Genomic DNA, 27,593 nt, shown 5'->3' with positions numbered 1-27,593 from the left:
ACAAATGGAAAAGGACAAACTTATGACCCTAAATTACAGTTGACAGCATCATGTTAGCAAAAGTAATGCATGCATACACACAAACGTGCATACATACTTCCATACATACAATTTTCCATACATACATACATACATACATACATACATACATACATACATACAAACAAACTTCCATACATACATACATACATACATACATACATACATGCATGCATGCATGCATGCATGCATTGATACATATATTCATGCATCCATGCGTCATGCCAATACCTTAGGACATTTAAACAGTGCGCTCTCAGTCCTGGACCACAGATAACCATGGGACTGATAGAGATAGCACCATACTGGAAGATTTAGCTAGCCTTCATCATAATCAGGTGGAATGTCAACAAATTGATTTCTATTCATGCTAATAGCCACAGAGCCATACAGAAAACTGCAGGGAACTTTGCAATCGAGCAATTGTAGATTGTCAGGCCAACTAATGAATTTATGGCAGAGATAACGAAGAAAATCATGAAAAGCCTTGCACATCATATCTCGATTTTTCACAAACTCACAGAGTGTGGTGAATGGAAGAATGCAAAGTTTTTTTAAAAAATTTTACATATTGCCCAACCTAAATCAAGCCTAAAAATGTATTTGCTTAAATTATAGAACCTCAGGATTGATGGAGAACAAAGTTAAAAATATTATCTAGCAGACTTGGGTCAATTTCAATTGTAAATGTAATTGAATTACGATTACTTGAAATTTTAATAGCAACTGAATTACAATGACTTGCACTTGTAATTCACTTACAAGTCATATTATTACAATTACTTGTGACTGTACCTTATAAAATACAATAACAATTACTTCATGAAAATACATTTAATTACAATTAAGTTACAGCCACAATTGAGCCAAGTCTGATGCTAACCTAACTTAACCCTTAACCAACCTTGCCCCAGAACCATATGTACACTCAAAATTCAGTACTTTCGACATTTTATTTTCAATGCTTAGACTTGCTACCTGAGGCTGGGTTAATTTTAACAGAAACTCTGTAAAACATTGAAAAGCCATGTTATGAAAAAGCCAAACAAAAGGTTTGATTCAAAGTGCATTGAACATGCCATTTTTTAAAAAAAAAATTGTCACGTATCTTTCATCAAACTAAAGGATTGTTTTAAAGAAGTGGACAGATTGTCCATTGAAAAGTATCCCTAATTGACCATTCATTTGTTGGCCTTGTGTCAGTTTAACTGTAAAAGAAATAAAGCTGTGAACAAACTAGAAGAAGAAATTCTCAGAAAGATGCTTCTTCTGTTTCACTCACCGATACGAGCGAGAAGAACTCCTCACTTTTCCTCGCTCACTGGGATGCTCTTGTGAGTAGCAGTAGTAGGAGTAGTAGCAGTGGTAGTGCAGATTTTAATACAGATATTTCAGGAACTCAAGACGGACTCTGAAAGTCTCTTGTGACTACCCCTAAAAATGCAAATTTATTTCTAAGCATTATTTTTTTTTTTAATCAGGAACTATTTTTAAGTATTTTTGAAGACTTGAGAGAGTAAAGTGTACAAAACAGTAGTGGCTAAACTGCTTCAAGTTTTAAAATATAAGGTAGAAAACATTGAAAATAAGTAGCGCAGTACTTTTTGTTACTTAAAGCATTCTTGATAAATGATAAAAACTTAAATGGAACTCCTCTAAACTCACTTGTCTTGGTTTTGTCTTAGATACTCTTTTCTTCCATTTTTTTTTTTTTTTTTTTTTTTAATTCGAAACAAACCAAACCAAAAGCACCTTTACGGCTCCTTGACGCTAGGCCGACACCAATAACTTTAGTAGGACTGCGCGTAACCACTACACCGTTGTTAAACTAAGATCGTAGTAACTAAGTAACTAAGTTAAACTAAATTCGTGGAGCGTAGTAACTCCTTCAGTTTACCTGTCAGTTAAATGATGAAAAGTGTACGCGATCATTCGATCTTAGGCTTTTTTTTTTTTATTTGATTGTTCCCCTTCCCGAAACCCCGAAATGAACGAAATACGATTGGCAAGTATTTGATGCATACCTTAATACACAGTGACTAAAATGTAGTATGTGTTTTTTCCGTGCCCAGCGAATGGTCGGAAGATAGTGCATGCTTTTAGATATCTTAGAGCTTGCGGTTTCATACTAGTGCCCAAGCCTTTGTGTGATTCTTTTTTAAAAAAAAGCAGAAGTTAGATTTTTTGCATTTAATGACAAAAAAAACAAAAATTTTAGCAAGATCTAATGATTAAATCTGAATAATGATTTTTAAAAACCATGTTCTGCCTCAGTTGCACATAAAATGGTCATATTCTAATCAAGAAGTAGTTAAGCTCTCTCAATCTTTTATTTTCTGCAACCTTCCTAAAGAAAAACATTCGTTATTCAAAAGAAATTATTCAAACAGTTTTTTGTTTTCTTTTCTTTCTTTTCCATTTGTGATCAAATTATGGTTAGTACTAACGGTAGCACATTGCATCCACTTCCTCGTTATTAGTATTTTCTTACCAGCATTAACAACATTCGTTATTTCGTAACTATCCAATTAATGCTTAATAGTTTTAAAATTTACCACAAAAGACTACATTAACTGTCTTGTAAGCGCCAATAAGAATATAATTAAATAAGTATACAACGCCTGGAAGGAAGAAATGTGCTGCTGTTTGTCTTTCTATAATCATCAACGAAGAAATGAAAAAGAAAAATCGGACTCTGGTTTGATTGACAATTCTGAATGCAATTTATACATTCTTGACGCACACAAACATGGTGACAAACAAACAATACTAGGAGCCAATAGTAATTTGCTAAAATTTTTTTTTTTTTTTTTTTTTTGCAGGAATAGAGTTCTTATAGTTTTCGTTTCTAAAAAAGAAAAAAAAAAAAAAAATGAAGAAAAAAAACAAGTCAAACAAAAAAACAACAACAACAAAAAACAAATAGGTTTTCAGTTGTTCATAGACTAAGACGGATTAGAACAACTCGAGTATTTTATTTCAGCAGCTAATTTGTTCTCGGCGATGTTTGCTCCATAAAATATAACGATTGCAACAGATATTTTCATTTGAACCCATTTTCTAATGCGTATAATGTTTTTAAAATTTGTGTGGCATAAGACTCTCGTCTCTTTCTCTTGCGCTTCTTGTCACCAGTTCCAGCGACTTTTCCGCCTTTCTTACCAGCGCGCTTCTCGCCTTTTTTTGCCACCTTTGGCGCTTGTTTTCCTCCGGCTTTTGGTGCGTCAGATCATTTCGACGAGCTTAGCAGTGAAAGTTTTTTCTTCTTTGTTTTCATTGCATTGCAACTGGATTTAATTTAAAGTAGATTTGTGGTTTCCAACTTGATAACTTTTCCGTTCTACGCACTTCTATTGGTTTTTAAAAGATTACGTCATTTGAGCATTGTTTATTTCTTTTTTACTATTGGTTAAAAAACTCTTTTCTGTTTAACAAAAAGCCGCACGAGATCTCTAGTCTGTCAGTCTGTTTTCAGTAGAAAACAAAATGTTAGCACGTGGAAAAGGAGGAAAAGCTAAGGCTAAGAGTGGCTTTCTTCAGTTTCCTATTGGTCGTGTCTAATCTCATCGGTTTAGGCGCACCATCTACTTAGCTGGAGTTTTTGAAAACCTCTCCGCCGAAAATCTTACAGCTAGCTGGTAATGCTGCACGCGATAACCAGAGAGCCAGGATCATTCCTCGTCGTTTGCAGCTAGCTGTTCGCAACGACGAAGAAGTTAAACAAGCTGTTGTTTGGTGTTACAATCGCGAGCAGCGGTGTGTTGCCAAACATTCAGGCTATGTTGCAATCGTTCCAAAACGGCAATCTAAACAATACCAAAGGCTAATTTCATAGCTACACACCTGTTCAAAGATTATTGTTAAGGCATTGGAAACTTACGCGAAGTTGATTTGTAGACTTGCTGCAACTTATCAAAACATGCAATAATAGCTGTTTTCAAGTCATAAACTACAAGTCAAAAAATATACCAGAATCCAATATGAAATATACAAAAATGGATGGAAATTGTTACTATTGTTGTTACTATCATTACTGTTAGTTTGTTATTGCCATTACTTATTTTTTATGATTATTACTATTGTTATTATCGTTATTATCATTGCTGTTGGTATTATTATTAGTCTGTTATTGCTATCATCATCTTTTATTACCATTATTACGATTGTTATTATTTTCAATCTTACTATTATTATCATATTTTTATTATTGCGACTATTTTTTTTTCTTTCAACAATTATTACCATTATTGTTTTTTTATTACAGCCATTCATTGAATGATTTCTGGTGTTGCAGCCGTTCGATCACGCTTACTGGTTGCGACTAGATTTTCATTGATTTTATAAGAAAAAAAACAAAACAACAACAAAGAACTTTTGAACGAAATAAAATGTGTTTACACTTTTAGGAGGCTTTGTTTACCTTCTCACTGACAAATCTTCACTCGAGGATATATACATAACATATAAATACACATAAAACATACCTTTTCTCAAATACTCGTTTACGTCCAGTAACTCATAGAGGGCTGAGTGAGGGTTTTTTTTTTTGCATCTTTAAAGGGGGCGAGCGCGAACGCAGGCCCCCACTACCAGAAATTGTACGGTCGAGTTACCGACGTTAGCGGTAATCGCAGGGGTCAGCCCAGGCGAAGTGCAATGCAAGAGCCTCACCCTGGAAGAAGCCCCATGTTGATCAGGTTTACTTCCCCGTCAGGTAAGTATGCCTTTCCCGTTGTGTGGGGAGCCTCGGACGTGCCCCAATCTTCGCAATTGTGGTTTTTTGATTGGACCCTAACCGCATCGTTCCGTTTTTTTTTTTTTCTCTTTTTAATGGGCCGCACTCAGCAGTAGTGCAACGCCGAGGCAACCCGCGGTCAGGGCGAGGTAAACCTACGATCCCTTGACCAAATGCCAAAAATCAGATTAATATATGAGCCGGACTATGCCGGCGTACCAGATATTAAACTGATAAGAACAGATACTACACTTGAGGTATTGGGTATTTATTGCCTCCTCCGGCAGATGCCTTGCAGAGGTGTCCGAAAAATGTTACAATGGATATTATTTACAAATAATGGTCCACTGCTCCATGACCGGACACGAATAGGACTTTACAAGACTGAACAAGCGCAGGACTAAATCACGAAACAAAACACACGGACGCCGAGGTACGATGCCATATGGCTTAGGACATAAAAACATAAAAAATCGAAAAAGCGAAAAAACGAAAAAACGAGAGAGACGCTACAAACACTGAAATACGAAAAAACGAAAAAAAAAAACGAAAAAAAAGAAAATTTTTTTTATTCAATTAGTATCTGGGTATTTCTTTTAGCTCAGATAGATGTTTAAATTCGTGTCTAAATTTAGTTTGAGATCTGCATCCCAGATACTTTGAGACTCTATGAGAAAGTCGTCCAGTGTGTTATTTTGTTTCGCGAATTCTTTTTCTTCAAAAATAATATTTTTTAGCCTGCACTGAAACTCTATGAGTAGTTTCAGTCTTGTAAAAGTCGAACGGTCATGGAACGACCTCATTCTATTACAATATATGGTATAAATCAACTCGTTTAAAATTCTTTTTCCAAGGTTAAAAATATTTACATTCTCTGCGTGTGAGAATAAGAAAAATTTAAAGGTGTTTTCGAAGGCAGGCTGCGGAGTATAGATTTTGTTTAGAATGGATATGGCGTATTTTATGAGGGGTTGAACTTTTTCGCATGAGTATATCATGTGCGCTAATGTTTCCTTCGCTTTCATGCACTGCGGACATAGGTCATCCGGGGCATGTCCTCTTTTTTTAAAGATGGAGTTGGTAGGAATAGCGAAGTGTATTATTTTGTATTTTACCTCGTCAGCTTTGTTGTTGGTGGTGTTTTTGTGCACGTTTAAGAATAGTCGAGCCCATTCTTTTTGAGTTGTGCCTCTCATGCTGTCGGTAAAATAAAGGTTCCATTTGTGGTAGTGTGTTGGAACGCTATGATGTTTCTTAGCGGAAATAATACGATACACGTTTTTGGGCGTGAGCTCGCGGAAAGAGATGTCGGATGAGCCGTTGATCCTGAGATGCATTTTGGCTCTGCGGTGGTCGTAGTTTTGATGTTGGGTGTTTATTTTCTCTCTCCACTGCTGAGGGATCGACATGATGACTTTGTTGAGATGTTTTTCGGTCAATCCAGTGAGCTCGCAGTTTAGAAAGCCAGGAACAAACACTTTTGCTACGTCCGCAATGAGATGGATGTTTCGCTGTTTAGAGAGTGGTGTTGTTTTAAGAGCGTTGTTGTGATGGCGTATGTGGGGGTTATGGTATATGGGCTGATTCAGAATTTCCTCGATGGTTAGGTTTGTGATGGCGCAGTTCTGATAGATGGTGGCCCAGTGCTTCGCCATTTGCCGGTAGTATGGTGGCAAAGTTTTGAGCGAAGTGTGCGAGTGGGCGGTGAGAAAGATGCGCTCACCCTGGGAGGCGTCTCTATATCTGTCAAAGATGAAAGTGGCTGTGTCTCTCCAAGCTCCATTGAGATCGTGGTTGAAGAACTTGGAGAGCCAGCTCACTTGGATGGAGACGAGTTTGTCGCGGATGTTTACGATGTTAAGTCCGCCTTTCTGAATGGGAAGTTTGGATACTAAGTTGTTGGTTTTTATGGAGGAGTTGTTCCATAGGAACTTCTCAATTTTGCTTTCGAGCAGTTTGATCTTACGCTTGCTTGGCAGCGGGATGGTGAACGCTAAGTGCCATAGGTTGCTCAGTATGGTCTGGTTAATGGCTATGGCTTTGCCTTTGAAAGACAAATGGAGCTTCTTCCAGCGGAGTATTTTTTTGTCGAGTTGCTCGATGCACTCGTTCCACTGGGTGTTTCGAACGTGAGGCGAGTTGGTGAAGACCACTCCGAGGCTCTTAAGAGAGTGGCCGTCCCACGTGAAGTTTAGATAGTTAGGTTTGCTCTCGTTTCTATTGCGGCCGAGCCACAGACCTTGGCACTTTGGGATGTTGAGTTTAGCGCCTGTCGCCTTTTTGTTAAGTTTGAGAGCTTTGCCAAGCGCAGTGATGGATTTGTCGCCGGTAATGTAAAAGACGGTGTCATCGGCGTATTGCTGCAGCTTGGTTTCATGTCCATTTATGGTAATGCCTCTGATGTTATTATTCTGACGTACGTAGCAGGCGAATATCTCAGCCTGTATGACGTAGAGGATCATTGATAAAGGACAGCCTTGCCTGACTCCTCTTAGTATCTGAAACTTTTCAGACGTGAAGCCGTTTATTTTGAGGCGCGCGTTAATGTCGTAATAGATGGTTTTTATGATGTTAACGAACTTAGCGCTAAAGCCGAATTTGTCTAAACAGTCGAACAGAAAGTTTCTGTCCACTCTGTCGAACGCTTTCACCTGATCTATTGAGATGATAGACGCGTCGAGATGGCAATCATTTGCTATTTGAATGACATCCCTTGTGTAGGCTAGGTTGTGATAAATTGTCCTGTGCGGCACGCACGCGGTTTGGTCTTCGCTTAATATTGTTGCCAGCACAGGTTTTAGCCTATTTGCAATTATTTTAGTTAGGATCTTATAATCTGTATTCAGGAGGGAGATTGGTCGCCAATTAGAAATGTCGCACTTGTCGCCTTTTTTGTAGATGCAGGATATGAGCGCCTCTTTTTGCGAGGTCGTCATTTCGTTTTTGCTAACAACCTCGTTTAACATGGAAACGATGGCATCTCCCAAGACGTTGAAGTGGGTCTTGTAGAACTCGACGGTTAGGCCGTCGGGTCCAGGAGATTTGTTGTTAGTCATGCCTTGGAGGGCCGAATTGACTTCCTTTAGCGTGATGGGCTCGCTTAGCGCATGCTGTTGAAAGTCGCTTATCCTGTTCACCTCGACGCGATCTAAAAGACGCTTTTGGTGTACAGGGCTGTTTTTGCTCTCCTTGTACAAGTGTTTGTAAAACCTTTCAAATTCCTTAATAATTTCCTCGGTGGTTGATTTTTCGATTCCGTTCTTATCCTTAATGCGCGTGACGACTTGCTTAGCAATTTTCGTCTTCTCAAGCTGAAAAAAGAAGTTGTTGCATTTTTCGCCGAGAGTGCGCCATTTGATTTTAGCACGAACAGCTGCACCGTGCGCTCTATTCATTTCAAATTGCTCTAATTTTATTTTCAGTTCAGCGCTTAAGTTACGCATGTTGATGTTGCAATGCGCTTTTTTAAGTGCGTTTCGCAGTTGCTTTTTTAGTTTAAATTCAGCAACGCGTTTGCTCTTCGCCTCAGATCTGCTAAAAGTTTTTGAAAGAGTTTTTAAGGCGTTTTTTAGTTCGTCCCACTCTTCTCGCTTGTTTGTGGAGTTTACCGTTTTTTCGTTAAAGTCGGTGATTAGTTTTACGACTTGTTCGTTGTATTGCGGGTTTTTGAGATGTTTTCTGTTCAGTATCCACACAGTCTTGCCGATGTCCAGTGAGTTTAAGCTTATGGTAACCTCGACTCCGTTCTGATGGTCAGAGAATGTCATCGGTTCGTGCTTAATGTCAGTGAACTGGCGTAGATGTTTGCTGGTGTAGATTCTGTCCAGTCTCGCATACGAAATGTTGTTGGTGGCTTTGTATGTAAACTCTTGTCCGTGGGGGTTAAAAACTCTCCAAAGGTCTTCTACATTTAAGAGGTTCAAGAGCTTTTTAAATTTTTCGCTCGAAGCGCATTTCTTACGCGTTAGTTGAGGGTGTCTGTCTAGTTCGTTTAAGACCATGTTAAAATCGCCCCCTAAAATTATCGCGTAGTTTTCAGCGTTTAGGTTTTTAAATTTCGCAGCGAGGCATTCCCAAAGGAGCTTTCGTGCGTTTTCTTGATCGCGCGATTGTCCGGACGTAGCGTACACATTAATTATTAAAAATTTCTGCGACTTAACTTCGATGATAATATAGTTAAAACGCCCGTGCGCATCCTCAAATTTTTCTATTAGCTGAAAGTTGATATTATTTCCCTGATGTAAAATTAGAGTGCCTCCTGAATGGTTGCGACCTGCGGAGAAAAATCCTGCGTGTTTCCATTTCGCTAGGAACTCCTTCGCCTGGTCGTTATTTAGATGCGTCTCTTGCAGTAAAATGAAGTCATGACGCATTTTCCGGAGTTTGTGGATAATTATTTTCTGCTTTTTAACATCAATAAGACCACAAACATTTGCTGAAAAAATACGTACTGACTCCATTCTTACAGAGTATTTTAAACAAATTTTGCTCTCGAAATCCAAAGTTTTTAAGGAACTTCGAATTCGATTTTGGAATGTGCGCATGGTATGATTGCGACATAGCACAGATGGTTCGTAATGAATAATTGATGAGAAAGCGTGGTGAGAATTTTCTAGTAGAACAGAAACGAGAAAATAAAAAGTAAGAGAAGTGAAAAAGATGGAGAAAAAGAAAAGAAACGATATAAACGGCCATTTAATGAAATATGAATTTGTGAATGTTTTGACGCTTTATGAGATGAGTGTGTGTGCTTAAAGATTTACAATCACGCAATTTTATAACCACAAAATAGCGAAGAAATAAACAAAGGTAAGTCTCCCAAAAAATAAAAAAATAAAAGGAGGAAGTTTACCTTTGAACTTTCTTAATGTCTTTTTTCTGAGGCGTCGGTGGGGGCGCCATTCGTTTGGCAGTGGCTTTTTCGGCACGGGATTCGTTTTCGTCCGTGACCTTTTTAGTTGTTTTTAAGTCCACAGTTTTCCACCCCTCTTCTCGTGTGTCCTTCTCTTCTTTTCTTCTGTAGCTACCTGCCTCGTTAATTTCAGCATCGAGGTCCATTAGTTTTTGAACCATTTTCTCCGTCTCGATGTTGGTTGTTTCAAGAGCGGTGATGCTTTGGCTTTCTTCATTAACGAGGACTCGGATTTCTTTCACAGCATTTTCTATTTCTTTCGTTTGCTGAGGTTCTATTTCTTTCTCGATTGGTTTTGATATTGGTTTTTTAGCGTTGCCAGCTTTTGCAACGGTGATCGCTTCGGGTGTAGTATTTATTGTCGTTTGTTGGACACATCTCTGTTGTGGAGGATGTGATGCACCACATTTGTCGCAAAGGAAAGATTTCCCAGCGAAGTAGAGGGCGATTTTAACTCCTTCAATCTCAATGTTGTGTGGTATTTCATTGAGCTTCACTGAGGGTCGGATTCGGAACAGTCTTCGTCCGTCCTTCAGGAGAGGGTTAAATCTGTAGCTGGTGTGTTGGATGGAATACACTTCAGCTGCGAACGGTTTTAATTGTTCGAGAATTTCTTCATCCTCTACCAATGGGTCGCACTTTATGGTGATGAGAAAGCCGATTTCGCTTCGGACTTTCGATGAAACTTTTCGGTTGCAGCCGGAGATGGTAAGTTCCGAATCTGCAAGCAGTTGAGCGTCGATTTTAGAGCGGAACTCGACGATCCAGTTGCCTCGGTTGGAATAGGTGAGGCCGATCATCTTGTTCGCGCCGACGATTTTCGTAATTTTTGTTTCGAGTTCTTTCGCTCGTTGCTCTTGGTAGCTTCGGTTGAAGTGCTCTTTTGGATCCATGTAGATGTTGAGATCGATTATACGCTCTTGTCGTTCGGTCTTGTTTCCGACGGTTTTCGCGTAGGAAGCCATGACGTTCGATGAATACGTAAAAAAAGAAAAAAGAAAGTTCAGAAAAAAAAAAATAAAAAATTAAAAGGTTCGTCAAAGTCTGTACTCTTGTTACGGAGCAGCCGATGACAAACGCCGATTTTCACTAGTAGGGCGAAAGAAGCTTCGTAGAATATCGCAATAATAATCTATCCAAGCTAAAAATTCACCAAAAGATACTACACTTGATCTTAGCCATTAGGCCGAGAAGCGATACTTTTTCAACGAATTTGTGTGCTGGCTCCCTCCCTTTGAACGAAAAAACTTGTGGGCATTTGAATAAGTCGATGGGTAACTGTAAGTTTGAACAATGAAAACATGGGCTCGTTGTATGAAACTAAAACTGCAACAATTTCATTCTAAAACATTTGGGTTTTTTAACCTTCTTTCAGAAATAACCCAACTAACCAAGATTTAAAAATAACACTGGGCAGCAGCAGATTCAAATGCATAATGCGATCAAAAGCCAAGTTGAACAATCCAAAATCAACTCAAAATACTAGCGCCCCGACAGATTTTTTCTGTCAAAAAACATTTGGAGAACCTCTGTATTTAAATGTTCTTTTCATCTGTTGTAACGATGGTACTTTAATCCATCACCAAAACAGCAGAGCTTAGGAAGATTTGTTTGTCATTAGCCTCAAATAGCAATTTCTCACAAACTAAAATCTAAAAAACAAAGTTGAAGTTTAGAAATTTGGACGGTGTAAACTAATTTAAGACTTTAAACTGAGTAGCAAGAAATATTTTTGAAATATTTCTGTTTACATATAAATTAAACAAAGCATTTTATTGGAAGAAATGAACTCCTTAAATGTTTACTGACAAAAAGGTAAAACAATTTAAAAAAGTGACCTAAAACACTCAAAACATCAAACAACAAATGGAAAAGGACAAACTTATGACCCTAAATTACAGTTGACAGCATCATGTTAGCAAAAGTAATGCATGCATACACACAAACGTGCATACATACTTCCATACATACAATTTTCCATACATACATACATACATACATACATACATACATACATACATACATACATACAAACAAACTTCCATACATACATACATACATACATACATACATACATGCATGCATGCATGCATGCATGCATTGATACATATATTCATGCATCCATGCGTCATGCCAATACCTTAGGACATTTAAACAGTGCGCTCTCAGTCCTGGACCACAGATAACCATGGGACTGATAGAGATAGCACCATACTGGAAGATTTAGCTAGCCTTCATCATAATCAGGTGGAATGTCAACAAATTGATTTCTATTCATGCTAATAGCCACAGAGCCATACAGAAAACTGCAGGGAACTTTGCAATCGAGCAATTGTAGATTGTCAGGCCAACTAATGAATTTATGGCAGAGATAACGAAGAAAATCATGAAAAGCCTTGCACATCATATCTCGATTTTTCACAAACTCACAGAGTGTGGTGAATGGAAGAATGCAAAGTTTTTTTAAAAAATTTTACATATTGCCCAACCTAAATCAAGCCTAAAAATGTATTTGCTTAAATTATAGAACCTCAGGATTGATGGAGAACAAAGTTAAAAATATTATCTAGCAGACTTGGGTCAATTTCAATTGTAAATGTAATTGAATTACGATTACTTGAAATTTTAATAGCAACTGAATTACAATGACTTGCACTTGTAATTCACTTACAAGTCATATTATTACAATTACTTGTGACTGTACCTTATAAAATACAATAACAATTACTTCATGAAAATACATTTAATTACAATTAAGTTACAGCCACAATTGAGCCAAGTCTGATGCTAACCTAACTTAACCCTTAACCAACCTTGCCCCAGAACCATATGTACACTCAAAATTCAGTACTTTCGACATTTTATTTTCAATGCTTAGACTTGCTACCTGAGGCTGGGTTAATTTTAACAGAAACTCTGTAAAACATTGAAAAGCCATGTTATGAAAAAGCCAAACAAAAGGTTTGATTCAAAGTGCATTGAACATGCCATTTTTTAAAAAAAAAATTGTCACGTATCTTTCATCAAACTAAAGGATTGTTTTAAAGAAGTGGACAGATTGTCCATTGAAAAGTATCCCTAATTGACCATTCATTTGTTGGCCTTGTGTCAGTTTAACTGTAAAAGAAATAAAGCTGTGAACAAACTAGAAGAAGAAATTCTCAGAAAGATGCTTCTTCTGTTTCACTCACCGATACGAGCGAGAAGAACTCCTCACTTTTCCTCGCTCACTGGGATGCTCTTGTGAGTAGCAGTAGTAGGAGTAGTAGCAGTGGTAGTGCAGATTTTAATACAGATATTTCAGGAACTCAAGACGGACTCTGAAAGTCTCTTGTGACTACCCCTAAAAATGCAAATTTATTTCTAAGCATTATTTTTTTTTTTAATCAGGAACTATTTTTAAGTATTTTTGAAGACTTGAGAGAGTAAAGTGTACAAAACAGTAGTGGCTAAACTGCTTCAAGTTTTAAAATATAAGGTAGAAAACATTGAAAATAAGTAGCGCAGTACTTTTTGTTACTTAAAGCATTCTTGATAAATGATAAAAACTTAAATGGAACTCCTCTAAACTCACTTGTCTTGGTTTTGTCTTAGATACTCTTTTCTTCCATTTTTTTTTTTTTTTTTTTTTTTAATTCGAAACAAACCAAACCAAAAGCACCTTTACGGCTCCTTGACGCTAGGCCGACACCAATAACTTTAGTAGGACTGCGCGTAACCACTACACCGTTGTTAAACTAAGATCGTAGTAACTAAGTAACTAAGTTAAACTAAATTCGTGGAGCGTAGTAACTCCTTCAGTTTACCTGTCAGTTAAATGATGAAAAGTGTACGCGATCATTCGATCTTAGGCTTTTTTTTTTTTATTTGATTGTTCCCCTTCCCGAAACCCCGAAATGAACGAAATACGATTGGCAAGTATTTGATGCATACCTTAATACACAGTGACTAAAATGTAGTATGTGTTTTTTCCGTGCCCAGCGAATGGTCGGAAGATAGTGCATGCTTTTAGATATCTTAGAGCTTGCGGTTTCATACTAGTGCCCAAGCCTTTGTGTGATTCTTTTTTAAAAAAAAGCAGAAGTTAGATTTTTTGCATTTAATGACAAAAAAAACAAAAATTTTAGCAAGATCTAATGATTAAATCTGAATAATGATTTTTAAAAACCATGTTCTGCCTCAGTTGCACATAAAATGGTCATATTCTAATCAAGAAGTAGTTAAGCTCTCTCAATCTTTTATTTTCTGCAACCTTCCTAAAGAAAAACATTCGTTATTCAAAAGAAATTATTCAAACAGTTTTTTGTTTTCTTTTCTTTCTTTTCCATTTGTGATCAAATTATGGTTAGTACTAACGGTAGCACATTGCATCCACTTCCTCGTTATTAGTATTTTCTTACCAGCATTAACAACATTCGTTATTTCGTAACTATCCAATTAATGCTTAATAGTTTTAAAATTTACCACAAAAGACTACATTAACTGTCTTGTAAGCGCCAATAAGAATATAATTAAATAAGTATACAACGCCTGGAAGGAAGAAATGTGCTGCTGTTTGTCTTTCTATAATCATCAACGAAGAAATGAAAAAGAAAAATCGGACTCTGGTTTGATTGACAATTCTGAATGCAATTTATACATTCTTGACGCACACAAACATGGTGACAAACAAACAATACTAGGAGCCAATAGTAATTTGCTAAAATTTTTTTTTTTTTTTTTTTTTTGCAGGAATAGAGTTCTTATAGTTTTCGTTTCTAAAAAAGAAAAAAAAAAAAAAAATGAAGAAAAAAAACAAGTCAAACAAAAAAACAACAACAACAAAAAACAAATAGGTTTTCAGTTGTTCATAGACTAAGACGGATTAGAACAACTCGAGTATTTTATTTCAGCAGCTAATTTGTTCTCGGCGATGTTTGCTCCATAAAATATAACGATTGCAACAGATATTTTCATTTGAACCCATTTTCTAATGCGTATAATGTTTTTAAAATTTGTGTGGCATAAGACTCTCGTCTCTTTCTCTTGCGCTTCTTGTCACCAGTTCCAGCGACTTTTCCGCCTTTCTTACCAGCGCGCTTCTCGCCTTTTTTTGCCACCTTTGGCGCTTGTTTTCCTCCGGCTTTTGGTGCGTCAGATCATTTCGACGAGCTTAGCAGTGAAAGTTTTTTCTTCTTTGTTTTCATTGCATTGCAACTGGATTTAATTTAAAGTAGATTTGTGGTTTCCAACTTGATAACTTTTCCGTTCTACGCACTTCTATTGGTTTTTAAAAGATTACGTCATTTGAGCATTGTTTATTTCTTTTTTACTATTGGTTAAAAAACTCTTTTCTGTTTAACAAAAAGCCGCACGAGATCTCTAGTCTGTCAGTCTGTTTTCAGTAGAAAACAAAATGTTAGCACGTGGAAAAGGAGGAAAAGCTAAGGCTAAGAGTGGCTTTCTTCAGTTTCCTATTGGTCGTGTCTAATCTCATCGGTTTAGGCGCACCATCTACTTAGCTGGAGTTTTTGAAAACCTCTCCGCCGAAAATCTTACAGCTAGCTGGTAATGCTGCACGCGATAACCAGAGAGCCAGGATCATTCCTCGTCGTTTGCAGCTAGCTGTTCGCAACGACGAAGAAGTTAAACAAGCTGTTGTTTGGTGTTACAATCGCGAGCAGCGGTGTGTTGCCAAACATTCAGGCTATGTTGCAATCGTTCCAAAACGGCAATCTAAACAATACCAAAGGCTAATTTCATAGCTACACACCTGTTCAAAGATTATTGTTAAGGCATTGGAAACTTACGCGAAGTTGATTTGTAGACTTGCTGCAACTTATCAAAACATGCAATAATAGCTGTTTTCAAGTCATAAACTACAAGTCAAAAAATATACCAGAATCCAATATGAAATATACAAAAATGGATGGAAATTGTTACTATTGTTGTTACTATCATTACTGTTAGTTTGTTATTGCCATTACTTATTTTTTATGATTATTACTATTGTTATTATCGTTATTATCATTGCTGTTGGTATTATTATTAGTCTGTTATTGCTATCATCATCTTTTATTACCATTATTACGATTGTTATTATTTTCAATCTTACTATTATTATCATATTTTTATTATTGCGACTATTTTTTTTTCTTTCAACAATTATTACCATTATTGTTTTTTTATTACAGCCATTCATTGAATGATTTCTGGTGTTGCAGCCGTTCGATCACGCTTACTGGTTGCGACTAGATTTTCATTGATTTTATAAGAAAAAAAACAAAACAACAACAAAGAACTTTTGAACGAAATAAAATGTGTTTACACTTTTAGGAGGCTTTGTTTACCTTCTCACTGACAAATCTTCACTCGAGGATATATACATAACATATAAATACACATAAAACATACCTTTTCTCAAATACTCGTTTACGTCCAGTAACTCATAGAGGGCTGAGTGAGGGTTTTTTTTTTTGCATCTTTAAAGGGGGCGAGCGCGAACGCAGGCCCCCACTACCAGAAATTGTACGGTCGAGTTACCGACGTTAGCGGTAATCGCAGGGGTCAGCCCAGGCGAAGTGCAATGCAAGAGCCTCACCCTGGAAGAAGCCCCATGTTGATCAGGTTTACTTCCCCGTCAGGTAAGTATGCCTTTCCCGTTGTGTGGGGAGCCTCGGACGTGCCCCAATCTTCGCAATTGTGGTTTTTTGATTGGACCCTAACCGCATCGTTCCGTTTTTTTTTTTTTCTCTTTTTAATGGGCCGCACTCAGCAGTAGTGCAACGCCGAGGCAACCCGCGGTCAGGGCGAGGTAAACCTACGATCCCTTGACCAAATGCCAAAAATCAGATTAATATATGAGCCGGACTATGCCGGCGTACCAGATATTAAACTGATAAGAACAGATACTACACTTGATCTTAGCCATTAGGCCGAGAAGCGATACTTTTTCAACGAATTTGTGTGCTGGCTCCCTCCCTTTGAACGAAAAAACTTGTGGGCATTTGAATAAGTCGATGGGTAACTGTAAGTTTGAACAATGAAAACATGGGCTCGTTGTATGAAACTAAAACTGCAACAATTTCATTCTAAAACATTTGGGTTTTTTAACCTTCTTTCAGAAATAACCCAACTAACCAAGATTTAAAAATAACACTGGGCAGCAGCAGATTCAAATGCATAATGCGATCAAAAGCCAAGTTGAACAATCCAAAATCAACTCAAAATACTAGCGCCCCGACAGATTTTTTCTGTCAAAAAACATTTGGAGAACCTCTGTATTTAAATGTTCTTTTCATCTGTTGTAACGATGGTACTTTAATCCATCACCAAAACAGCAGAGCTTAGGAAGATTTGTTTGTCATTAGCCTCAAATAGCAATTTCTCACAAACTAAAATCTAAAAAACAAAGTTGAAGTTTAGAAATTTGGACGGTGTAAACTAATTTAAGACTTTAAACTGAGTAGCAAGAAATATTTTTGAAATATTTCTGTTTACATATAAATTAAACAAAGCATTTTATTGGAAGAAATGAACTCCTTAAATGTTTACTGACAAAAAGGTAAAACAATTTAAAAAAGTGACCTAAAACACTCAAAACATCAAACAACAAATGGAAAAGGACAAACTTATGACCCTAAATTACAGTTGACAGCATCATGTTAGCAAAAGTAATGCATGCATACACACAAACGTGCATACATACTTCCATACATACAATTTTCCATACATACATACATACATACATACATACATACATACATACATACAAACAAACTTCCATACATACATACATACATACATACATACATACATGCATGCATGCATGCATGCATGCATTGATACATATATTCATGCATCCATGCGTCATGCCAATACCTTAGGACATTTAAACAGTGCGCTCTCAGTCCTGGACCACAGATAACCATGGGACTGATAGAGATAGCACCATACTGGAAGATTTAGCTAGCCTTCATCATAATCAGGTGGAATGTCAACAAATTGATTTCTATTCATGCTAATAGCCACAGAGCCATACAGAAAACTGCAGGGAACTTTGCAATCGAGCAATTGTAGATTGTCAGGCCAACTAATGAATTTATGGCAGAGATAACGAAGAAAATCATGAAAAGCCTTGCACATCATATCTCGATTTTTCACAAACTCACAGAGTGTGGTGAATGGAAGAATGCAAAGTTTTTTTAAAAAATTTTACATATTGCCCAACCTAAATCAAGCCTAAAAATGTATTTGCTTAAATTATAGAACCTCAGGATTGATGGAGAACAAAGTTAAAAATATTATCTAGCAGACTTGGGTCAATTTCAATTGTAAATGTAATTGAATTACGATTACTTGAAATTTTAATAGCAACTGAATTACAATGACTTGCACTTGTAATTCACTTACAAGTCATATTATTACAATTACTTGTGACTGTACCTTATAAAATACAATAACAATTACTTCATGAAAATACATTTAATTACAATTAAGTTACAGCCACAATTGAGCCAAGTCTGATGCTAACCTAACTTAACCCTTAACCAACCTTGCCCCAGAACCATATGTACACTCAAAATTCAGTACTTTCGACATTTTATTTTCAATGCTTAGACTTGCTACCTGAGGCTGGGTTAATTTTAACAGAAACTCTGTAAAACATTGAAAAGCCATGTTATGAAAAAGCCAAACAAAAGGTTTGATTCAAAGTGCATTGAACATGCCATTTTTTAAAAAAAAAATTGTCACGTATCTTTCATCAAACTAAAGGATTGTTTTAAAGAAGTGGACAGATTGTCCATTGAAAAGTATCCCTAATTGACCATTCATTTGTTGGCCTTGTGTCAGTTTAACTGTAAAAGAAATAAAGCTGTGAACAAACTAGAAGAAGAAATTCTCAGAAAGATGCTTCTTCTGTTTCACTCACCGATACGAGCGAGAAGAACTCCTCACTTTTCCTCGCTCACTGGGATGCTCTTGTGAGTAGCAGTAGTAGGAGTAGTAGCAGTGGTAGTGCAGATTTTAATACAGATATTTCAGGAACTCAAGACGGACTCTGAAAGTCTCTTGTGACTACCCCTAAAAATGCAAATTTATTTCTAAGCATTATTTTTTTTTTTAATCAGGAACTATTTTTAAGTATTTTTGAAGACTTGAGAGAGTAAAGTGTACAAAACAGTAGTGGCTAAACTGCTTCAAGTTTTAAAATATAAGGTAGAAAACATTGAAAATAAGTAGCGCAGTACTTTTTGTTACTTAAAGCATTCTTGATAAATGATAAAAACTTAAATGGAACTCCTCTAAACTCACTTGTCTTGGTTTTGTCTTAGATACTCTTTTCTTCCATTTTTTTTTTTTTTTTTTTTTTTAATTCGAAACAAACCAAACCAAAAGCACCTTTACGGCTCCTTGACGCTAGGCCGACACCAATAACTTTAGTAGGACTGCGCGTAACCACTACACCGTTGTTAAACTAAGATCGTAGTAACTAAGTAACTAAGTTAAACTAAATTCGTGGAGCGTAGTAACTCCTTCAGTTTACCTGTCAGTTAAATGATGAAAAGTGTACGCGATCATTCGATCTTAGGCTTTTTTTTTTTTATTTGATTGTTCCCCTTCCCGAAACCCCGAAATGAACGAAATACGATTGGCAAGTATTTGATGCATACCTTAATACACAGTGACTAAAATGTAGTATGTGTTTTTTCCGTGCCCAGCGAATGGTCGGAAGATAGTGCATGCTTTTAGATATCTTAGAGCTTGCGGTTTCATACTAGTGCCCAAGCCTTTGTGTGATTCTTTTTTAAAAAAAAGCAGAAGTTAGATTTTTTGCATTTAATGACAAAAAAAACAAAAATTTTAGCAAGATCTAATGATTAAATCTGAATAATGATTTTTAAAAACCATGTTCTGCCTCAGTTGCACATAAAATGGTCATATTCTAATCAAGAAGTAGTTAAGCTCTCTCAATCTTTTATTTTCTGCAACCTTCCTAAAGAAAAACATTCGTTATTCAAAAGAAATTATTCAAACAGTTTTTTGTTTTCTTTTCTTTCTTTTCCATTTGTGATCAAATTATGGTTAGTACTAACGGTAGCACATTGCATCCACTTCCTCGTTATTAGTATTTTCTTACCAGCATTAACAACATTCGTTATTTCGTAACTATCCAATTAATGCTTAATAGTTTTAAAATTTACCACAAAAGACTACATTAACTGTCTTGTAAGCGCCAATAAGAATATAATTAAATAAGTATACAACGCCTGGAAGGAAGAAATGTGCTGCTGTTTGTCTTTCTATAATCATCAACGAAGAAATGAAAAAGAAAAATCGGACTCTGGTTTGATTGACAATTCTGAATGCAATTTATACATTCTTGACGCACACAAACATGGTGACAAACAAACAATACTAGGAGCCAATAGTAATTTGCTAAAATTTTTTTTTTTTTTTTTTTTTTGCAGGAATAGAGTTCTTATAGTTTTCGTTTCTAAAAAAGAAAAAAAAAAAAAAAATGAAGAAAAAAAACAAGTCAAACAAAAAAACAACAACAACAAAAAACAAATAGGTTTTCAGTTGTTCATAGACTAAGACGGATTAGAACAACTCGAGTATTTTATTTCAGCAGCTAATTTGTTCTCGGCGATGTTTGCTCCATAAAATATAACGATTGCAACAGATATTTTCATTTGAACCCATTTTCTAATGCGTATAATGTTTTTAAAATTTGTGTGGCATAAGACTCTCGTCTCTTTCTCTTGCGCTTCTTGTCACCAGTTCCAGCGACTTTTCCGCCTTTCTTACCAGCGCGCTTCTCGCCTTTTTTTGCCACCTTTGGCGCTTGTTTTCCTCCGGCTTTTGGTGCGTCAGATCATTTCGACGAGCTTAGCAGTGAAAGTTTTTTCTTCTTTGTTTTCATTGCATTGCAACTGGATTTAATTTAAAGTAGATTTGTGGTTTCCAACTTGATAACTTTTCCGTTCTACGCACTTCTATTGGTTTTTAAAAGATTACGTCATTTGAGCATTGTTTATTTCTTTTTTACTATTGGTTAAAAAACTCTTTTCTGTTTAACAAAAAGCCGCACGAGATCTCTAGTCTGTCAGTCTGTTTTCAGTAGAAAACAAAATGTTAGCACGTGGAAAAGGAGGAAAAGCTAAGGCTAAGAGTGGCTTTCTTCAGTTTCCTATTGGTCGTGTCTAATCTCATCGGTTTAGGCGCACCATCTACTTAGCTGGAGTTTTTGAAAACCTCTCCGCCGAAAATCTTACAGCTAGCTGGTAATGCTGCACGCGATAACCAGAGAGCCAGGATCATTCCTCGTCGTTTGCAGCTAGCTGTTCGCAACGACGAAGAAGTTAAACAAGCTGTTGTTTGGTGTTACAATCGCGAGCAGCGGTGTGTTGCCAAACATTCAGGCTATGTTGCAATCGTTCCAAAACGGCAATCTAAACAATACCAAAGGCTAATTTCATAGCTACACACCTGTTCAAAGATTATTGTTAAGGCATTGGAAACTTACGCGAAGTTGATTTGTAGACTTGCTGCAACTTATCAAAACATGCAATAATAGCTGTTTTCAAGTCATAAACTACAAGTCAAAAAATATACCAGAATCCAATATGAAATATACAAAAATGGATGGAAATTGTTACTATTGTTGTTACTATCATTACTGTTAGTTTGTTATTGCCATTACTTATTTTTTATGATTATTACTATTGTTATTATCGTTATTATCATTGCTGTTGGTATTATTATTAGTCTGTTATTGCTATCATCATCTTTTATTACCATTATTACGATTGTTATTATTTTCAATCTTACTATTATTATCATATTTTTATTATTGCGACTATTTTTTTTTCTTTCAACAATTATTACCATTATTGTTTTTTTATTACAGCCATTCATTGAATGATTTCTGGTGTTGCAGCCGTTCGATCACGCTTACTGGTTGCGACTAGATTTTCATTGATTTTATAAGAAAAAAAACAAAACAACAACAAAGAACTTTTGAACGAAATAAAATGTGTTTACACTTTTAGGAGGCTTTGTTTACCTTCTCACTGACAAATCTTCACTCGAGGATATATACATAACATATAAATACACATAAAACATACCTTTTCTCAAATACTCGTTTACGTCCAGTAACTCATAGAGGGCTGAGTGAGGGTTTTTTTTTTTGCATCTTTAAAGGGGGCGAGCGCGAACGCAGGCCCCCACTACCAGAAATTGTACGGTCGAGTTACCGACGTTAGCGGTAATCGCAGGGGTCAGCCCAGGCGAAGTGCAATGCAAGAGCCTCACCCTGGAAGAAGCCCCATGTTGATCAGGTTTACTTCCCCGTCAGGTAAGTATGCCTTTCCCGTTGTGTGGGGAGCCTCGGACGTGCCCCAATCTTCGCAATTGTGGTTTTTTGATTGGACCCTAACCGCATCGTTCCGTTTTTTTTTTTTTCTCTTTTTAATGGGCCGCACTCAGCAGTAGTGCAACGCCGAGGCAACCCGCGGTCAGGGCGAGGTAAACCTACGATCCCTTGACCAAATGCCAAAAATCAGATTAATATATGAGCCGGACTATGCCGGCGTACCAGATATTAAACTGATAAGAACAGATACTACACTTGATCTTAGCCATTAGGCCGAGAAGCGATACTTTTTCAACGAATTTGTGTGCTGGCTCCCTCCCTTTGAACGAAAAAACTTGTGGGCATTTGAATAAGTCGATGGGTAACTGTAAGTTTGAACAATGAAAACATGGGCTCGTTGTATGAAACTAAAACTGCAACAATTTCATTCTAAAACATTTGGGTTTTTTAACCTTCTTTCAGAAATAACCCAACTAACCAAGATTTAAAAATAACACTGGGCAGCAGCAGATTCAAATGCATAATGCGATCAAAAGCCAAGTTGAACAATCCAAAATCAACTCAAAATACTAGCGCCCCGACAGATTTTTTCTGTCAAAAAACATTTGGAGAACCTCTGTATTTAAATGTTCTTTTCATCTGTTGTAACGATGGTACTTTAATCCATCACCAAAACAGCAGAGCTTAGGAAGATTTGTTTGTCATTAGCCTCAAATAGCAATTTCTCACAAACTAAAATCTAAAAAACAAAGTTGAAGTTTAGAAATTTGGACGGTGTAAACTAATTTAAGACTTTAAACTGAGTAGCAAGAAATATTTTTGAAATATTTCTGTTTACATATAAATTAAACAAAGCATTTTATTGGAAGAAATGAACTCCTTAAATGTTTACTGACAAAAAGGTAAAACAATTTAAAAAAGTGACCTAAAACACTCAAAACATCAAACAACAAATGGAAAAGGACAAACTTATGACCCTAAATTACAGTTGACAGCATCATGTTAGCAAAAGTAATGCATGCATACACACAAACGTGCATACATACTTCCATACATACAATTTTCCATACATACATACATACATACATACATACATACATACATACATACAAACAAACTTCCATACATACATACATACATACATACATACATACATGCATGCATGCATGCATGCATGCATTGATACATATATTCATGCATCCATGCGTCATGCCAATACCTTAGGACATTTAAACAGTGCGCTCTCAGTCCTGGACCACAGATAACCATGGGACTGATAGAGATAGCACCATACTGGAAGATTTAGCTAGCCTTCATCATAATCAGGTGGAATGTCAACAAATTGATTTCTATTCATGCTAATAGCCACAGAGCCATACAGAAAACTGCAGGGAACTTTGCAATCGAGCAATTGTAGATTGTCAGGCCAACTAATGAATTTATGGCAGAGATAACGAAGAAAATCATGAAAAGCCTTGCACATCATATCTCGATTTTTCACAAACTCACAGAGTGTGGTGAATGGAAGAATGCAAAGTTTTTTTAAAAAATTTTACATATTGCCCAACCTAAATCAAGCCTAAAAATGTATTTGCTTAAATTATAGAACCTCAGGATTGATGGAGAACAAAGTTAAAAATATTATCTAGCAGACTTGGGTCAATTTCAATTGTAAATGTAATTGAATTACGATTACTTGAAATTTTAATAGCAACTGAATTACAATGACTTGCACTTGTAATTCACTTACAAGTCATATTATTACAATTACTTGTGACTGTACCTTATAAAATACAATAACAATTACTTCATGAAAATACATTTAATTACAATTAAGTTACAGCCACAATTGAGCCAAGTCTGATGCTAACCTAACTTAACCCTTAACCAACCTTGCCCCAGAACCATATGTACACTCAAAATTCAGTACTTTCGACATTTTATTTTCAATGCTTAGACTTGCTACCTGAGGCTGGGTTAATTTTAACAGAAACTCTGTAAAACATTGAAAAGCCATGTTATGAAAAAGCCAAACAAAAGGTTTGATTCAAAGTGCATTGAACATGCCATTTTTTAAAAAAAAAATTGTCACGTATCTTTCATCAAACTAAAGGATTGTTTTAAAGAAGTGGACAGATTGTCCATTGAAAAGTATCCCTAATTGACCATTCATTTGTTGGCCTTGTGTCAGTTTAACTGTAAAAGAAATAAAGCTGTGAACAAACTAGAAGAAGAAATTCTCAGAAAGATGCTTCTTCTGTTTCACTCACCGATACGAGCGAGAAGAACTCCTCACTTTTCCTCGCTCACTGGGATGCTCTTGTGAGTAGCAGTAGTAGGAGTAGTAGCAGTGGTAGTGCAGATTTTAATACAGATATTTCAGGAACTCAAGACGGACTCTGAAAGTCTCTTGTGACTACCCCTAAAAATGCAAATTTATTTCTAAGCATTATTTTTTTTTTTAATCAGGAACTATTTTTAAGTATTTTTGAAGACTTGAGAGAGTAAAGTGTACAAAACAGTAGTGGCTAAACTGCTTCAAGTTTTAAAATATAAGGTAGAAAACATTGAAAATAAGTAGCGCAGTACTTTTTGTTACTTAAAGCATTCTTGATAAATGATAAAAACTTAAATGGAACTCCTCTAAACTCACTTGTCTTGGTTTTGTCTTAGATACTCTTTTCTTCCATTTTTTTTTTTTTTTTTTTTTTTAATTCGAAACAAACCAAACCAAAAGCACCTTTACGGCTCCTTGACGCTAGGCCGACACCAATAACTTTAGTAGGACTGCGCGTAACCACTACACCGTTGTTAAACTAAGATCGTAGTAACTAAGTAACTAAGTTAAACTAAATTCGTGGAGCGTAGTAACTCCTTCAGTTTACCTGTCAGTTAAATGATGAAAAGTGTACGCGATCATTCGATCTTAGGCTTTTTTTTTTTTATTTGATTGTTCCCCTTCCCGAAACCCCGAAATGAACGAAATACGATTGGCAAGTATTTGATGCATACCTTAATACACAGTGACTAAAATGTAGTATGTGTTTTTTCCGTGCCCAGCGAATGGTCGGAAGATAGTGCATGCTTTTAGATATCTTAGAGCTTGCGGTTTCATACTAGTGCCCAAGCCTTTGTGTGATTCTTTTTTAAAAAAAAGCAGAAGTTAGATTTTTTGCATTTAATGACAAAAAAAACAAAAATTTTAGCAAGATCTAATGATTAAATCTGAATAATGATTTTTAAAAACCATGTTCTGCCTCAGTTGCACATAAAATGGTCATATTCTAATCAAGAAGTAGTTAAGCTCTCTCAATCTTTTATTTTCTGCAACCTTCCTAAAGAAAAACATTCGTTATTCAAAAGAAATTATTCAAACAGTTTTTTGTTTTCTTTTCTTTCTTTTCCATTTGTGATCAAATTATGGTTAGTACTAACGGTAGCACATTGCATCCACTTCCTCGTTATTAGTATTTTCTTACCAGCATTAACAACATTCGTTATTTCGTAACTATCCAATTAATGCTTAATAGTTTTAAAATTTACCACAAAAGACTACATTAACTGTCTTGTAAGCGCCAATAAGAATATAATTAAATAAGTATACAACGCCTGGAAGGAAGAAATGTGCTGCTGTTTGTCTTTCTATAATCATCAACGAAGAAATGAAAAAGAAAAATCGGACTCTGGTTTGATTGACAATTCTGAATGCAATTTATACATTCTTGACGCACACAAACATGGTGACAAACAAACAATACTAGGAGCCAATAGTAATTTGCTAAAATTTTTTTTTTTTTTTTTTTTTTGCAGGAATAGAGTTCTTATAGTTTTCGTTTCTAAAAAAGAAAAAAAAAAAAAAAATGAAGAAAAAAAACAAGTCAAACAAAAAAACAACAACAACAAAAAACAAATAGGTTTTCAGTTGTTCATAGACTAAGACGGATTAGAACAACTCGAGTATTTTATTTCAGCAGCTAATTTGTTCTCGGCGATGTTTGCTCCATAAAATATAACGATTGCAACAGATATTTTCATTTGAACCCATTTTCTAATGCGTATAATGTTTTTAAAATTTGTGTGGCATAAGACTCTCGTCTCTTTCTCTTGCGCTTCTTGTCACCAGTTCCAGCGACTTTTCCGCCTTTCTTACCAGCGCGCTTCTCGCCTTTTTTTGCCACCTTTGGCGCTTGTTTTCCTCCGGCTTTTGGTGCGTCAGATCATTTCGACGAGCTTAGCAGTGAAAGTTTTTTCTTCTTTGTTTTCATTGCATTGCAACTGGATTTAATTTAAAGTAGATTTGTGGTTTCCAACTTGATAACTTTTCCGTTCTACGCACTTCTATTGGTTTTTAAAAGATTACGTCATTTGAGCATTGTTTATTTCTTTTTTACTATTGGTTAAAAAACTCTTTTCTGTTTAACAAAAAGCCGCACGAGATCTCTAGTCTGTCAGTCTGTTTTCAGTAGAAAACAAAATGTTAGCACGTGGAAAAGGAGGAAAAGCTAAGGCTAAGAGTGGCTTTCTTCAGTTTCCTATTGGTCGTGTCTAATCTCATCGGTTTAGGCGCACCATCTACTTAGCTGGAGTTTTTGAAAACCTCTCCGCCGAAAATCTTACAGCTAGCTGGTAATGCTGCACGCGATAACCAGAGAGCCAGGATCATTCCTCGTCGTTTGCAGCTAGCTGTTCGCAACGACGAAGAAGTTAAACAAGCTGTTGTTTGGTGTTACAATCGCGAGCAGCGGTGTGTTGCCAAACATTCAGGCTATGTTGCAATCGTTCCAAAACGGCAATCTAAACAATACCAAAGGCTAATTTCATAGCTACACACCTGTTCAAAGATTATTGTTAAGGCATTGGAAACTTACGCGAAGTTGATTTGTAGACTTGCTGCAACTTATCAAAACATGCAATAATAGCTGTTTTCAAGTCATAAACTACAAGTCAAAAAATATACCAGAATCCAATATGAAATATACAAAAATGGATGGAAATTGTTACTATTGTTGTTACTATCATTACTGTTAGTTTGTTATTGCCATTACTTATTTTTTATGATTATTACTATTGTTATTATCGTTATTATCATTGCTGTTGGTATTATTATTAGTCTGTTATTGCTATCATCATCTTTTATTACCATTATTACGATTGTTATTATTTTCAATCTTACTATTATTATCATATTTTTATTATTGCGACTATTTTTTTTTCTTTCAACAATTATTACCATTATTGTTTTTTTATTACAGCCATTCATTGAATGATTTCTGGTGTTGCAGCCGTTCGATCACGCTTACTGGTTGCGACTAGATTTTCATTGATTTTATAAGAAAAAAAACAAAACAACAACAAAGAACTTTTGAACGAAATAAAATGTGTTTACACTTTTAGGAGGCTTTGTTTACCTTCTCACTGACAAATCTTCACTCGAGGATATATACATAACATATAAATACACATAAAACATACCTTTTCTCAAATACTCGTTTACGTCCAGTAACTCATAGAGGGCTGAGTGAGGGTTTTTTTTTTTGCATCTTTAA

The 27,593-nt window shown here is 36.0% G+C and overlaps 5 non-coding genes and 2 pseudogenes across 5 annotated transcripts; all 7 read right to left on the bottom strand.

Moving 5' to 3' along the window:
* Nucleotides 1-4,597: 4,597 nt before the first annotated feature.
* LOC145201397 (U1 spliceosomal RNA) lies at nucleotides 4,598-4,761 on the bottom strand. The gene has a single exon (XR_013852786.2). It is a non-coding gene; the product is annotated as a U1 spliceosomal RNA (small nuclear RNA).
* A 103-nt stretch (nucleotides 4,762-4,864) lies between these two features.
* Nucleotides 4,865-5,042, bottom strand: LOC145201410 (U2 spliceosomal RNA; annotated as a pseudogene).
* Nucleotides 5,043-10,797: 5,755 nt separating this feature from the next.
* Nucleotides 10,798-10,884, bottom strand: LOC149877412 (U2 spliceosomal RNA; annotated as a pseudogene).
* Nucleotides 10,885-16,153: 5,269 nt separating this feature from the next.
* Nucleotides 16,154-16,317, bottom strand: LOC149877411 (U1 spliceosomal RNA). Its single transcript, XR_016448187.1, has one exon. It is a non-coding gene; the product is annotated as a U1 spliceosomal RNA (small nuclear RNA).
* A 103-nt stretch (nucleotides 16,318-16,420) lies between these two features.
* On the bottom strand, nucleotides 16,421-16,612 carry LOC149877410 (U2 spliceosomal RNA). Its single transcript, XR_016448186.1, has one exon. It is a non-coding gene; the product is annotated as a U2 spliceosomal RNA (small nuclear RNA).
* A 5,261-nt stretch (nucleotides 16,613-21,873) lies between these two features.
* On the bottom strand, nucleotides 21,874-22,037 carry LOC149877409 (U1 spliceosomal RNA). The gene has a single exon (XR_016448179.1). It is a non-coding gene; the product is annotated as a U1 spliceosomal RNA (small nuclear RNA).
* Nucleotides 22,038-22,140: 103 nt separating this feature from the next.
* LOC149877408 (U2 spliceosomal RNA) lies at nucleotides 22,141-22,332 on the bottom strand. The gene has a single exon (XR_016448185.1). It is a non-coding gene; the product is annotated as a U2 spliceosomal RNA (small nuclear RNA).
* Between the last annotated feature and the right edge of the window lie 5,261 nt (nucleotides 22,333-27,593).

The sequence above is a fragment of the Hydra viridissima genome, unplaced genomic scaffold (genome assembly GCF_058129835.1).
Source record: "Hydra viridissima isolate aposymbiotic clone 2 unplaced genomic scaffold, HvirCarnegie_v1 scaffold_16, whole genome shotgun sequence".
NCBI classification, from domain to species: Eukaryota; Metazoa; Cnidaria; class Hydrozoa; order Anthoathecata; family Hydridae; genus Hydra; species Hydra viridissima.
Note: the sequence above shows the minus strand (reverse complement) of the source record. Positions and strands in the feature narration are given on the sequence as shown.